We start from the raw sequence: 13176 nt of genomic DNA on the forward strand, positions 1-13176 counted from the left end.
GCATCTTGTCACTAATCACTATACTAAGTCAACCACCATATTCATAAAATCATTCCAGATTAAATCTTGGTGAAGCATCTCCAACTCCAATGAAGCTCTAGGAATAATCACAGGTGGTATCCCGTAATGTCTTATGGTTAGATATGTTCGCCTAATCTCATATTGCTTCTTAGAATTTTTCAATCAGCCGGATTGCTTGCAACATCGATATTTGATGCACATTGCCTGGGTCTAACAACTGGACATGATCTGTCTGTATCATTATCTATATCTGTAAATTGATTTTTAGTTGAGAAATATGGATCAATAAAAGTATATGGGATAAGCAATTAGAAAACTAGGGCAAAAATCAATATTATAGTGCCATATGAGACTAGAGAGGAGATGTGGAGATTGTGATTCATTACCACGAATCTGGACTAGTTCTTGGCCTGTCGCTCAATACCTGGCATCTGGCGACCGATCCACGACGGAACACCGAGAAAGAGAGACGAGATTGTTGAGTTTTTTTGGGAAGTCATTGAGCGAATAGGAATGACGAGAGGCGGCTGCCGAGTATTCGTACAGAGAATTGGCGAACGAACAGACGTAGGCACTCTACTTGGGCTTTTGGGCTTTCGATTGGCCAGTACGTGAGTGGGATCCTATTTTTCTTTCCTTTCTTTTTTTGTACGTGCGATCCTGGTTTGATGGGTTCAGCGACGATTTTCTGTTGGGTTCATACCAAAAAAATACTCGTACGCACATAGGGCCACAGGGAAATCGTTGGGTTCAACGCTGGCTCCGCCCCTGAGGGCATGCATGCATGATTACCAGAGGAAATTTAAGTTCCCATTTGTAAACCTAACTACTCAATGGAGTTTCTCGTATTTCACCACGAGGCGGTTATTAGCGCAAGTGATTGCCTTCCCGACATACAAGATTCCCGTAAACTCCCCCCTAATAAGCATGTGGTATGGGTTATCCTTTCCCAAGTTGACCATTTTGCGTAGAAAGGCGGAATTATTCTTAACTTTGACAGCTCCATAGACTCCGACCAGTCTCCATGTAAAATTGCTAGCCCTGTGAAATTCACCAACCGAGAAATCTAACAAGTCTATGGTTATGCTCTATATGCCAAGTAACATTCCTCATGACCTTCCCATGGCGTTAGACAAGGCCATGTGAATTCAAACCTCCTTGTAAGGTGGTCGAGGACATACATAGGGAAATCTTGTCTACTGATCCAGAAATTGCCACAAAATCTATCCCCGAGTTCACGCACACAATCACCCACGTGTTTACATTTAGCTAAGTAAGATAGACCTCTGTTATTAAAAACATGCCTTTCATGTGGAAACTTGTATTGGGGTGGTAATTTATCCCTTCATGTGTAGTTTTTGTTTCTTTACAATTGAATGAGACTTTGATTTGTGTGAAGATGATGTCAAGTCACAAAAAATGGACTCAGGTCTAGCTTCGTCCAGCCCAACCTCTATTACCGCACCAACCAAGTGGAATAGAACTGAGACATCGTATGTGGCCTCAGCCTCCCCCTCCTCGGTATTTAGGTCAGGTAGCGGGCTAGGACATTTACGAGAAATATTTAAACTGTCTATCTCCATTTGTTTGAGCACCCCGCCCGACAAACATGCACATCATCATCATCATCATTCTTTCCCGTATAGACTCGAACATTCTCTAAGATAGAAGAAATATGGGTATTCGAGTAAGAAGAAAGAAATGTTTTGTGGAAGAAGTACCCGACTTGTAGTCCAAGTTGCGTGCAGCATGACTTCGCATCACCTTAGCTCAAGAGTTCTCATCGATATGTGAAGAATCGTTGGAGGAGACTGCGTGGCGGCCACTGCCGCAAAGTGAGATTGTCATCCCATCTAACGCATGAGCCACTGGTGACCCTGGATGGACAGTTGGTGATGGATGTGGCGATGACAGCATGTGCAAAGAAACAGCCTGGTGGAATAGGACCATAAACATTAGCAGGAGCCACCGCGTTGGCCGTTGTGCGACTCGCTAACTTGGTCTTGGTCCTTGCAACAATCGCAAAGGATGACACGGTCGAAGTTGATGCAGCCGGAACAACCGGCATTAGGGTTGAAGTCGGCACAACAGGTGTGGATAGCATGACAGAGGGAGTCAGCAAAGACTCAGGCCACACTGGCAAAGGTCGCATTCCCGCCGGGGCAACCACAACCCACCGAGCTCCGTGTTGACCTACGTCTGCGACGAGACTTCCTATGAGACAAATGTTGCGTCAGTTGACAACGCTACCCATGGGCCAAACCCTAATTGTCTGTTTCGGCTCATGAAGCCATCCTATGGCGAGCCGACAAACTATAGCACGACCCAGCTACTTAGTGAGCTACTACTAGTAGCCAATGTGTTTCTTGTTTTTAGATTTTATTCGGCTATTTGAGTAACTACGGGGAAATGTTATTTCAAAAGTGATTGTTTTCCATAAAAATATTTTAAAATGTTTGTGAAGATTTTTTGAAAAATTAAACATTTTTTTTTATGTTTTTAGTCCTTTTAGAAAGCAAATCTTTTTAAAATGCCACCTTTTTGAAAATGCGATCATTTTTAGAAATATTGAAACATATCTTTAAAAGCTAATATTTTCTGAAAACAAGTATTTTTAAATTCCAAACATATTTTCAAATTCTTAACAATTTCTGAACATTTCCTATAAATGCAAATATTTTTGATAAATTCCAAATATATCCTGAAATTTTAATTATTTGAAATGAATGGAAAGTAAATGAAATGAAATAAAAAATTCAAAAACCAGTAAAGGAAAAATGGAAAGTGAAAAACAGATAGGAACATTCTAGAAGGTTCCCTTCACTGGTCAGGAACCTTAAAGTTTCCTGCGACAATTTGACTTAGATAGAGTAGAACGTCCTAGTAGTTTTTTCTTCACGGGATAACGAGCAAGTAGTTGGGTAGGCGCGAGAGCTATTTCTCGATGAACATGAGATGGAAGGATCTCTAGCGTTAAGCATTTTTCCTCTCCCTCATATCAGGGACAGCCCGATTCATTTTTTCTATTTGTTGGCTTTTCATATGATCAAATTGTTTTCTTTTCTTTGTTCGCTTGAATTGCCATAGGTCACTCGTTTCGTCTGGGTTTTTCTTCTTCCTAAATTATAATTATTGCAGCTGCACTAATTAGAAGTCGCGAGCACACCCTCTGCTGGCCATCCGATGGTCCAGATCGCGCCCAGGTGGCACCTGGTCGGGAGCGACTGGGCTGAAGCGTCGTGAAGCGGTCAAAACGCCTGCGGTGCTATGGGTGGTTCCTCATCCCCTCGCCCAAATCACCTGTGTCGCCTAAATCGAGGTCGTGGCGCCGCCCAAATCGCTGCGCAGGGGGAGTGGATTGCCGGTGCGGGTGGTCGGGGCGTGGAGCAGCACTCGTGTGCGGTTCGTCGATTTTCTTTTTATTGAAACATTGCAAACTAATTCATCACATATTGCATGACTTTACACTAACCAAATAAACTAACAACAGTAACGCTAAAGATGATTCGTGTGGAGGAGTAGGAAAAATGAAACTCAGTGCTTCCAACATATCTAGTAGAAGGTCTTGTTTACACTAGCTCATATAGTTAAGAGTAAGGAAAAATGAAACTCAATCAAACATAACCCAAAAAGCTACAAGGTAATCCTGGGAGTGGTGGTCATGGACAGTTTTTACGACCAGGTATCCTGTAAATATTCTACACGTGCTATTTTGGTAGTCTCTGTCTTCTTGGATGGTTTTTGTTCCTTTTTAGAGAAATGGGACTTAGATTTGCGTGAAGATGTTGTGAACTTACAAAACATGGACCCAGTCTAGACTCATCCAATCTAACCTCAATAACCACACCAACCAAATGGGATAGAAGCGGGCCATCCTATACGGCCTCCGCCTCCTTGGTGTCGGAGTAAAGCCGGGTACAAGTGCAAGAAAACAGCCTACAGTGTCAAGATCCAGCACTGAAGCAGAGTACAAGTCCTTTAAGAATGCAACAAAAGTAATCTGGGTTTAGTCATTGTTGCAAGAGCTTGGTACTCCATCCGTTTCATAATGTAGTGCACATAGATTTTTAGAGAAGTCAAAACTCGCAAACTTTGAACAAATTTGTAGAGAAAAACATTTACATCTAGAATGCCAAACAAACATATATCATCAAATTCATCATAAGATGTAGTTTCATGTTTTCTCTATAAACTCGGTCAAAGTTTGCAAAGTTTGATTTTTCTAAAAAAATTACGGACTATATTATGGAACGGAGGGAGTATTATTCAACCTAAAGCGTGTCTCATGCAGGTAATAAACATATTGAATTGGATTACCACTTTGTCAGAGAAAGAGTAGCAAACAAGTTGCTCAACATTCCTTTTATACCCACAAGAGATCAAGTTGTAGGTTTACAAAACCATTGACAGTACGGCAGCAAGAAGCATTTAGGCGTAATCTCAACTTAGATAAGTTGTGAATGAAAGGGGTTCTTGAAATACTTTGTATGGTTTGTATTCCGTATGTGTGGTTGTGGTAATGCTGGTTATTGGTTTGTGTAAGATTGGCCATATCTCCTGTATAGCTTTCATAGAGGTCACAACCGACCCATAATAACACGTACGAGTCCCTGCTGATCGACACACAGCAAACTCTTCCGCCTAGCTTTTACAGGCATGGGTGCTAAATCTCTCCGTTGGTCCAAGCCTCCAACTAGGCCATTCCAAAATAATGCAAAGTGAAAACCCACTATATGCCAAACCTAGAGAAGAGCCAAGAAGGCTGAAAAGAACTTAATCTCGGGAAAGAAAGTTATGTACAGCATCTAGCGCTAAGACAATCAGTCAGGCGGCAACCACCTAGCAGTGTTCTTTCAGATGCCTTTGATTCCTTGCACCTCGGAGGAAACAATGGTTAATGCACCGTCATCTCGGAGGTCGACGGTGATGCAACCCATACAGTCCCACCATTATTTAAGCATACCATCTGCCATAGTTCCTTCCAAGAGAAGAGCTCGGTTCATCATCCACTACCCTCAACCGATCAACCACCACAGTCCTAGCAACAAGCAATGGCGAACAACGGGCTCGTCGCTGAGAAGGACCCACTTTTCTGGGGTGCGGCGGCGGCCGAGCTCACCGGCAGCCACCTCGACGAGGTCAAGCGCATGGTGGCGCTGTTCCGCGAGCCTGTCGTCAGGATCGTGGGCGCCGGCCTCAGCGTCGGCCAGGTGGCTGCCGTCGCCCAGGCCAAGGATGTGTCCAGCGTCACCGTCGAGCTCGCCGATGAGGCACGCGCCCGCGTCAAGGCCTGCAGCGAGTGGATCCTGGACTCCGTGGCCAACGGCGGCGACATCTACGGCGTCACTACTGGCTTCGGTGGCACCTCCCACCGTCGCACCAAAGATGGGCACGGCCTCCAAGTTGAGCTCGTCAGGTGATGCCTAGTATAATTTTACATCTCAACATCATGAGAATATTTGAGTATTCTTGCAATTCTGGCAGAAGAAACCGCTAACAGGGACTGCAGTGGGGACGTGATGTTTCTTAGCTCCAGCTCAAATAGTTCGGATGAAAGTAAAATATGAAAATTTTGATAAAGTATTTAAAAATCCTTTTTTTTCTGATACACTAACAAATGTTTTGAGCGCTTATAAAGTTACACCATGAAATAACATTCGTGGATGTCATGGCAAAAAAACATCGATGCTCCAAAAATGATATTCTTGTAAGCATTTTGAGGTGCTGATTTTTTGCCACGACTTTCACGAATGCCATTCCACAATGAAATTGTGCAAGCACCCAAAATATTTGCTCAGAGTCTGTCATGAAAAAAAAACAGATTTTTTTATTAAATATATTTTGAAATTTACTGTTCATCATAGCTCATTTCAGCTCGCAAGCAAAAGAAGACTTCCGACGGTCGCGCTGCTACTAATAAAAGGGAGTAGCAAGCAAATAAGGAAAAAAGTCCAAAATGTATATTTGTGTTGTTCAATCTTTGCTTGACCTCAAAGTAGTAGGTTTTTCTTTTCTTTGGCAAGTACGTTATAGTAGAAGAAATAATGTTAATTATTAATTGGCTTGTGAAAATTGTTTGAAATATATATGCATGAAAAGATCATATATTTAATTTTAAGTATTTATGTGGGAAATATGTACATAAAATGGTTAAAAAAATCTTCTAACGCCGCAAGATGTGGTACAATGAATTTAGTAAAAAAATCATAATTGGAGATGTAACGTATACATGTGCATAACCACACTTTCTATTATTGGAATGTACTTTTTAAATATCTCTCACTACATGATGTAATTAGAGATTAAAAAGAATGTAGGATTCAAATTGAGGACTATTGTAGTCTTTCTATTTCCTGTAAACCAACTCAGGTTTGTTTTTTGTCGACTAGCTAGTAGAAGATACATATTCTTTTCAGTATTCCTTATGTTCTATAATATAGTGCAAATTAAATTAGTTCTAAATAAAATTTTGTAAAACTTAACCAAGTTTTTATAGAAAAATATGAACACTTACAATAGCAAATGTATATGATAGGAAAATATATTCTAACATGAATACAATTGCATATATGGTATATCATTGAATAGATGGAGTATTTATCATAGTAGGAGAATATGGGTCACTAAGATTCATAGTCACTAGTACGCCTGCACAATATTTTATATCTCAACACCTTGCTAATTTAGTTGAGAACACAAGCCGACACGCAGACACTTGGCATCCTTTTTTTTGCGAGGGTAAAAGATTTTTATTTCAGGATCAGAGGGTTACAATCGAGAGGCAAAAGTTTCTTAATACACGGTGGTCCTCTACCTAACCATACAGTAGTAGTACTCTCCGTATGGCTATACAATGCCAACCGATCTGCTATCCTATTTTGTTCACGTTTAACTTTGCATGTATATAGCTTGCCACCACCACACTGAAATTGTTTAACTATCTCGTAGTAGTACGGAAAGTGATAGAATGATCTTGGTCCTATACGAACCCAATTTCCTAACTTTATGTTCTCAATTACTCTGTCCGCCCTGAATTATTTGTCGCGAAAATGGATAACAAACAATTTATTTAGAAATAAAATATGTCTACATACATCCATTTCTGCACAAATAATTCCGGACATAGGGAGTATTCCGTAACAGTTATGCAAGTAATATGGATACAAACTTATCCACGTGACCTTCTGTAAAAGAATATGATAATATGTGAGCTGTGTGAAATTTATAAAAAGGAACAAGTTATTTGTTTCAAATATATCATAGTATATAGCAACTTCATCCATACCTCTTTTTTTTTTGCACAGCTCGTACGTTATCATATTTTCTTAACGAAAGTTGGCAAGGCTAAATTTGTTGAAACTTAACAATGTTTATAAAAGACGGGTCCATATGTATGTATCAAAAAAATTAGTCTGTTGGCCGGCCGTCATTGACCTTATTCGTCCATGCATGCAGGCATCTCATTGCTGGCATATTCGGCACCGGCAGCGACCACGAGCTGCCATCGGAGGTTACACGTGCGTCCATGCTCGTGCGCATTAACACCCTCCTCCAGGGCTTCTCCGGCATACGTTTCGAGATCCTTGAGGCCATCACAAAGTTCATCAACAAAGGAGTGCACCCGAGGATTCCCCTCCGAGGCAGCATCACCGCGAGTGGCGACGTGGTCCCGCTTGCTTACATCGCCGGTGTCCTTACCGGACGCCCCAACGCACAAGCATTTACCCACGATGGTAGGAAGGTGGATGCCGCCGAGGCATTCAAGATCGCCGGGATAGATGGTGGCTTCTTCAATCTGAACCCCAAGGAGGGGCTGGCCATTGTAAATGGCACGGCTGCGGCCGCCGCCCTTGCGGCCATGGTGTTGTTCGATTGCAACATCTTCGCCATCCTATCTGAGGTTTTGTCCGCGATGTTTTGTGAGGTAATGTATGGTAAATCAGAGTTTGCCGACCATCTAATCCACAAGCTGAAACATCACCCCGGCACGATCGAGGCCGCGGCTATCATGGAGCACATTCTGGATGGCAGCCCGTTCATGGTCCACGGCAAGATGGTGAACGACATGGACCCACACCTGAAGCCGAAGCAGGACAGATATGCGATCCGCACCGCGCCACAGTGGCTTGGCCCGCAGATTGAGGTCATTCGGGCTGCTACCAAGTGTATTGAGCGTGAGGTGAACTCCATGAGTGATAATCCAGTTATTGACGTCCATCGTGGCATTGCACTCCATGGCGGTAACTTCCAGGGAACACCCATCGGCATATCTATGGACAACACCCGCCTTGCTATCGCCAGCATTGGGAAGCTCATGTTCGCGCAGTTCTCCGAGCTCATAAATGAGTTCTATAATAATGGCCTGACGTCAAACCTAGCTGGAAGCCGCGACCCAAGCTTAGACTATGGTCTCAAAGGCATTGAGATCGCCATGGCTGCCTACTGCTCGGAGCTCCAATACCTTGCCAACCCGGTGACAACCCATGTCGAAAGCGCGGAGCAGCACAACCAGGGGGTGAACTCACTCGGCCTTGTCTCAGCCAGGAAGACTGCAGAGGCGGTGGAGATGTTGAAGCTCATGTCCTCGACGTACCTGGTGGCACTTTGCCAGGCCGTCGACCTCCGCCACCTGGAGGAAAACATCAAGATCTCCGTCAACATATGCGTGGCACAAGCTGCCAAGAAGGTGGTCGACGTCACCAGTGTTGAGAAGAAGCTTGCGGCCGCCATTGACCGCGTGGACGTTTTCCGCTATGCCGACGACCCATGCAGCGCCAACTACCCCCTGATGCACAAGCTGCATTGCGTGCTCCTCGAGCACGCTCTTGCTAGCAGGAGCATCGACGATGAGGTGTTGTGAAAGATCAGTAAGCTAGAGGAGGAGCTCATGATAGCGCTGCCACGGGAGGTCGAGGCGGCGCGTGTGGCCGTGGAGAAGGGCACTGCACCCATCTCAAACATGATCATGGGGAGCAGGTCGTTCCCACTCTACCGTTTTGTTCGTGAGGAACTCGGATGCGTGTTTCTGACCGGGGAGAAGCTTCTCGCGCCCGGCGAAGAGTGTGATAAGGTGTTCGTGGGGATCAGCCAAGGAAAGCTCATCGACCCCATGCTTGAGGTTCTCAAGGAATGGAACGGTGAGCCTCTGCCCATCAACTAACTCATGTCAAGGTTTTTATCTCCATACGTGTGCCTGTCTGAATAAGTGAACAGTACTGTTGTTCCCGTGTTGTTCAGCTGTTTTTCCTTTGGGTAAGTCGAACTTGTCTCGTGTCATTTTGTAACTCGTGCTCTATATGTGTGAAATGTTTGTCTGATTCTTGCCCATCTTTGTCTGATTTTAATTTGGGCCACAGTCAAAAAAGCCCCCCACGCATTAGACCATTTCGCATGACTCGCAGCTAAAACAAGCCAGACAATGGCCCTGTTTGGTTCAGCTTTTATCGACGGATTCCGTTGCCGCGCAGTAGAATCTGAACCAAAAGGCAAACCCAGCAGAATCCGATTCTAGAAATTCGCTGCCAAAATATGAACCAAAAGCGAAAGCAGACCAGGACGTGCTTTTCAAAATCTGATTTCGCTGCGGGCCAGAATCTGAAAAAGCTGTATCAGCTGGTTTGCCAAATGACCTACATCTTTTTCACATCAGATTTTCCATAGTTATTTTTCCACAACAGATTTTTCATAGCTGCTTTTAGAAATCCACAGCCGAACCAAACAGGGCCAACATATCTCCTCTCATTCTATTTTGGCTTTTTGCTTCCTGGATCATGTAATGTCTAGTGAAATACCTATGCAACAAAGCAAAAAATAATAATAATCCTCCCGGTAAATCAGCTAAAATTTACTAGTAACACTATTTTTTGGTTGACTCTGCTAAAGAGGAACACTCGGGGAATCTACGAATAACATTGTCAAGCTCATTGGTTGTGGTTTCTTAACCTCAAGTTTCCTTCCATCAGAAATAAACAATTCCCATATCAGAAACATGTTACCAGTTCCTCAAGTTTTTCGTTAAACCAGGACTATCTATTTTTCCTGGAGCAATATCATCAAAAAATGGGCTTCCATTCAAATCTAAATGTAATCCACAAGAGCATGTATCCACTCCAAAAAGAATGCTCCTATACAACGCATTCGGCTCACGTATGCACGCTAAGGGCCGACCCAGTTACATTTGGTTAATCGGTTGACTGGTGGACCAGCGACCGCTGACTATCTAATCAGTCATGAATTACCATTGACCTTTTAGGAAAACTCAGCCCTGACTTGTTTGCAAATATGAAAAAAGTTTGTGAGTTAGAAAAATGTTCATGAATTTGAAAAACATTCATTGATTTGAAAAATTCCCGAGGATTTAAACAACGTTCATGGATTTTAAAAAATGAATTAAAAAATGTTCACAAATTTTGAAAACATTCATGGATTATAAAAAATCATGGGTTTGAAAAAATGTTGATAAATTTTAAAATTCCAGAAAGTTTTAGAAAATACAAATTTGAAAAATATCTGTGAATTTAAGACAAAATAATTATTTTGAAAAGTTCGCAGGTTTAAACCGTTTGCGTAGGATGGTTCTGCACCAGTGACAGAATGAGGCATGCGCCTTTCAGACATACTTTCTTTTCTATTCCAGTGCTTCAGCGTTTCTTTTCTTTCTTTCTTTCTCATTTTTTTCTTTTTTATGAGTTAACTGGCCAAGGCCCAAGTCATGATGATGACCACTCCAACCAACGCATAAACCAGACACATAAAGCAATGACCTGATGTTCCTAGGAGTGAAACGAAGGGAAGAAAATAAAATCACTCAATCATGAGCAGCCCGTGTGATAAAAAAATGTAAAAACACCTTGATGGCGTGGGTACTAAAATTTGACAGGCTTGCAATGCAGCATGCTCACAAGCATAGAGGCCAAGGTGAAAGGCAAAGCTACAAAAAAATCTTCTCCCCGAACGAAGTGACGACGTCCTCTGGCAGCTCAATCTCTACCCTAGCGAGCAAAGTTCCCCCCTAGCAATCTCACAAGCATAAGAAGCGCAGACAAAGCAAACCGCACTACTAGAGCCTCTAAAACAAGTAGCACAAAAGAGATGACGGAACACATCGTGTGCGGACGGACCGACAACGAAAATGCAACAAGCTGCAGCAGTATCGCACAGGAACACAACACACATCTTAACGGGCGAAAAGAAAAACAATTTGATTAACCACGCAAAGGGCATCAAAACCTCCCTAAACAAAGCAAGTTACGAATCTTCAAGCGACGAAACGGACGACCAGCAAGTGCGTGGAAATTTTGCACAACAAAAAGGCTAAACGTCAAACATATATTTTTAAAACATGTTTTTGGAAATTTCTTTATTCAAACAAAAATGTTCTTTTATGTCTAATTTTTTTGCATATATAGCTGTAGATTTTTTGTATACACCAGGAACATTTTTTATACACATTTAAATTTTTGTAAAGACATGATTAACATTTTTTCCCCATATATGTTGTCATGTCTACTTTGTTCCATACAGATTGTACAAGTTTCGTATACATTAGAAATAGTTTTCTATACACATTTAATATTTTTCGAATGCGTTGTTATTTTTTAAATTCTTTAAGTAAATTATTAAGAAAAAATAAAAATGAAGCAAAAATGGGGAAAAATAAAGCGCTCAAGGCCTCTGATCCCCGCTGGGCCAGCCATTTGGGTAGCTGTTTGTAGCGAGGCTGCCCGACATCTCGCTTTTATCACCAAATAGAATTTTTCCTGTCAATATCTCGCTTTTAGCGAGTTGTATCATCGCGTCGCCCATATTGGACAGACCCACTAAAATAGCATCCTGCGGCTAGGTGCAGAGCCCCTTTAATTTTTCTTTTGAAGTGTTAATTTAGTGTGTGTGGTAGAATAGCTAAGTAGCGATCTCTTGTACATGAGTATGCAAAAATGTTTATGTGTATGTGACCTTCTGTTAGAAATGTAATTAGATAAAATTATAATTCCCACACCTTGACTCCGAAAACAACATAGAATTAACCTAAACTATTTTTCACGTGAACCTAAATAATATGAAAATCTTAATCTATACAAAAATAAATGTGCATATGTCTTTTGGTGCGAAAAGGTAAAATTAAAAGGATGTACCATGCCTCATAGAAAAATGTTCAGGTACACAAAGAAAATGTTGCATGATTCAATAAGAGTGTCCTCTAGATCACGAATATATTGCGAGGAAGGAATGTTCATAGAATTGTGCATTTGAATCATTTTTTTGTGTAATAAATTTTTCTGTATTCAAAAATTGTTTATTGTCTATTAAAATAATTTCATGTGTATGTGGAAAATGTTCATGGAACATTACAAAAATAGTAATCATCTACTGAACAAAGGATGATGATGAACTAAAGTTTTTACTACTTATTTGAAACAAAGTCATCATGTGTTCGAAAAATGTTCATTTAACTAAAAGAAGTGTTTACATCTTTTCCCTAAATGTCCATGCTGTACAAGTGTTAACACATTCTGAAAAAAATGTCCATAAAAGTAAGTTCACATATTCTCAAAAAAATGTGTATAAATTTTGAAACATATGAGCATTATTAAATAATTTATATTTAATTTGAAATATTGAAACCACAAATATGAATGGAAAAGAAACGGAAAACAAAACCCAAAATGAGACACAAATATATAATCCAGATATTTCAAACAATGAACATTCTTAAATCCACAATGAATAATTTTGAGATATGTAGTGAACACTTTTCTGAATATGTTTTGAATACATTTGAAAATTGTAAACGGCACTTGAACTTTTTTAAATAGCCAATGAAACTGTTTAATATAGCCTATAAATATGTTTTAAAAACACTATAAAAATTACTGGAAGACAAAAGGAAAAGCAAAATGATAAAAAAATATTTAACAAAAATAATAGGACAGGGAAACCGAAATGAAAAGGAAAACAAATAAAAATAAAAGAACAGAACAGAAAAATGACGAAAGACCTGATGCTAGAGCAAGTTATGGATGGTAAAATAAACATATCAACTACACCCGAGGTGAGCGTACACATGGAAAAGAAAATATTGCTGGATAGTGGGCTGCGGCCCACAGGCGAATTAATGAAGGCGGGAGAGAATTCAGACTTGCCCTAGGCGATATA

General features: G+C 41.2%; 1 pseudogene; it reads left to right on the top strand.

Moving 5' to 3' along the window:
• Nucleotides 1-5040: 5040 nt before the first annotated feature.
• LOC125547568 (phenylalanine ammonia-lyase-like) lies at nt 5041-9181 on the top strand (annotated as a pseudogene).
• The last annotated feature ends 3995 nt before the right edge of the window (nt 9182-13176 follow it).

Source organism: Triticum urartu, chromosome 3A, assembly GCF_056163025.1.
Source record: "Triticum urartu cultivar PI428250 chromosome 3A, HENAU_Tu73, whole genome shotgun sequence".
Taxonomy (NCBI): Eukaryota; Viridiplantae; Streptophyta; class Magnoliopsida; order Poales; family Poaceae; genus Triticum; species Triticum urartu.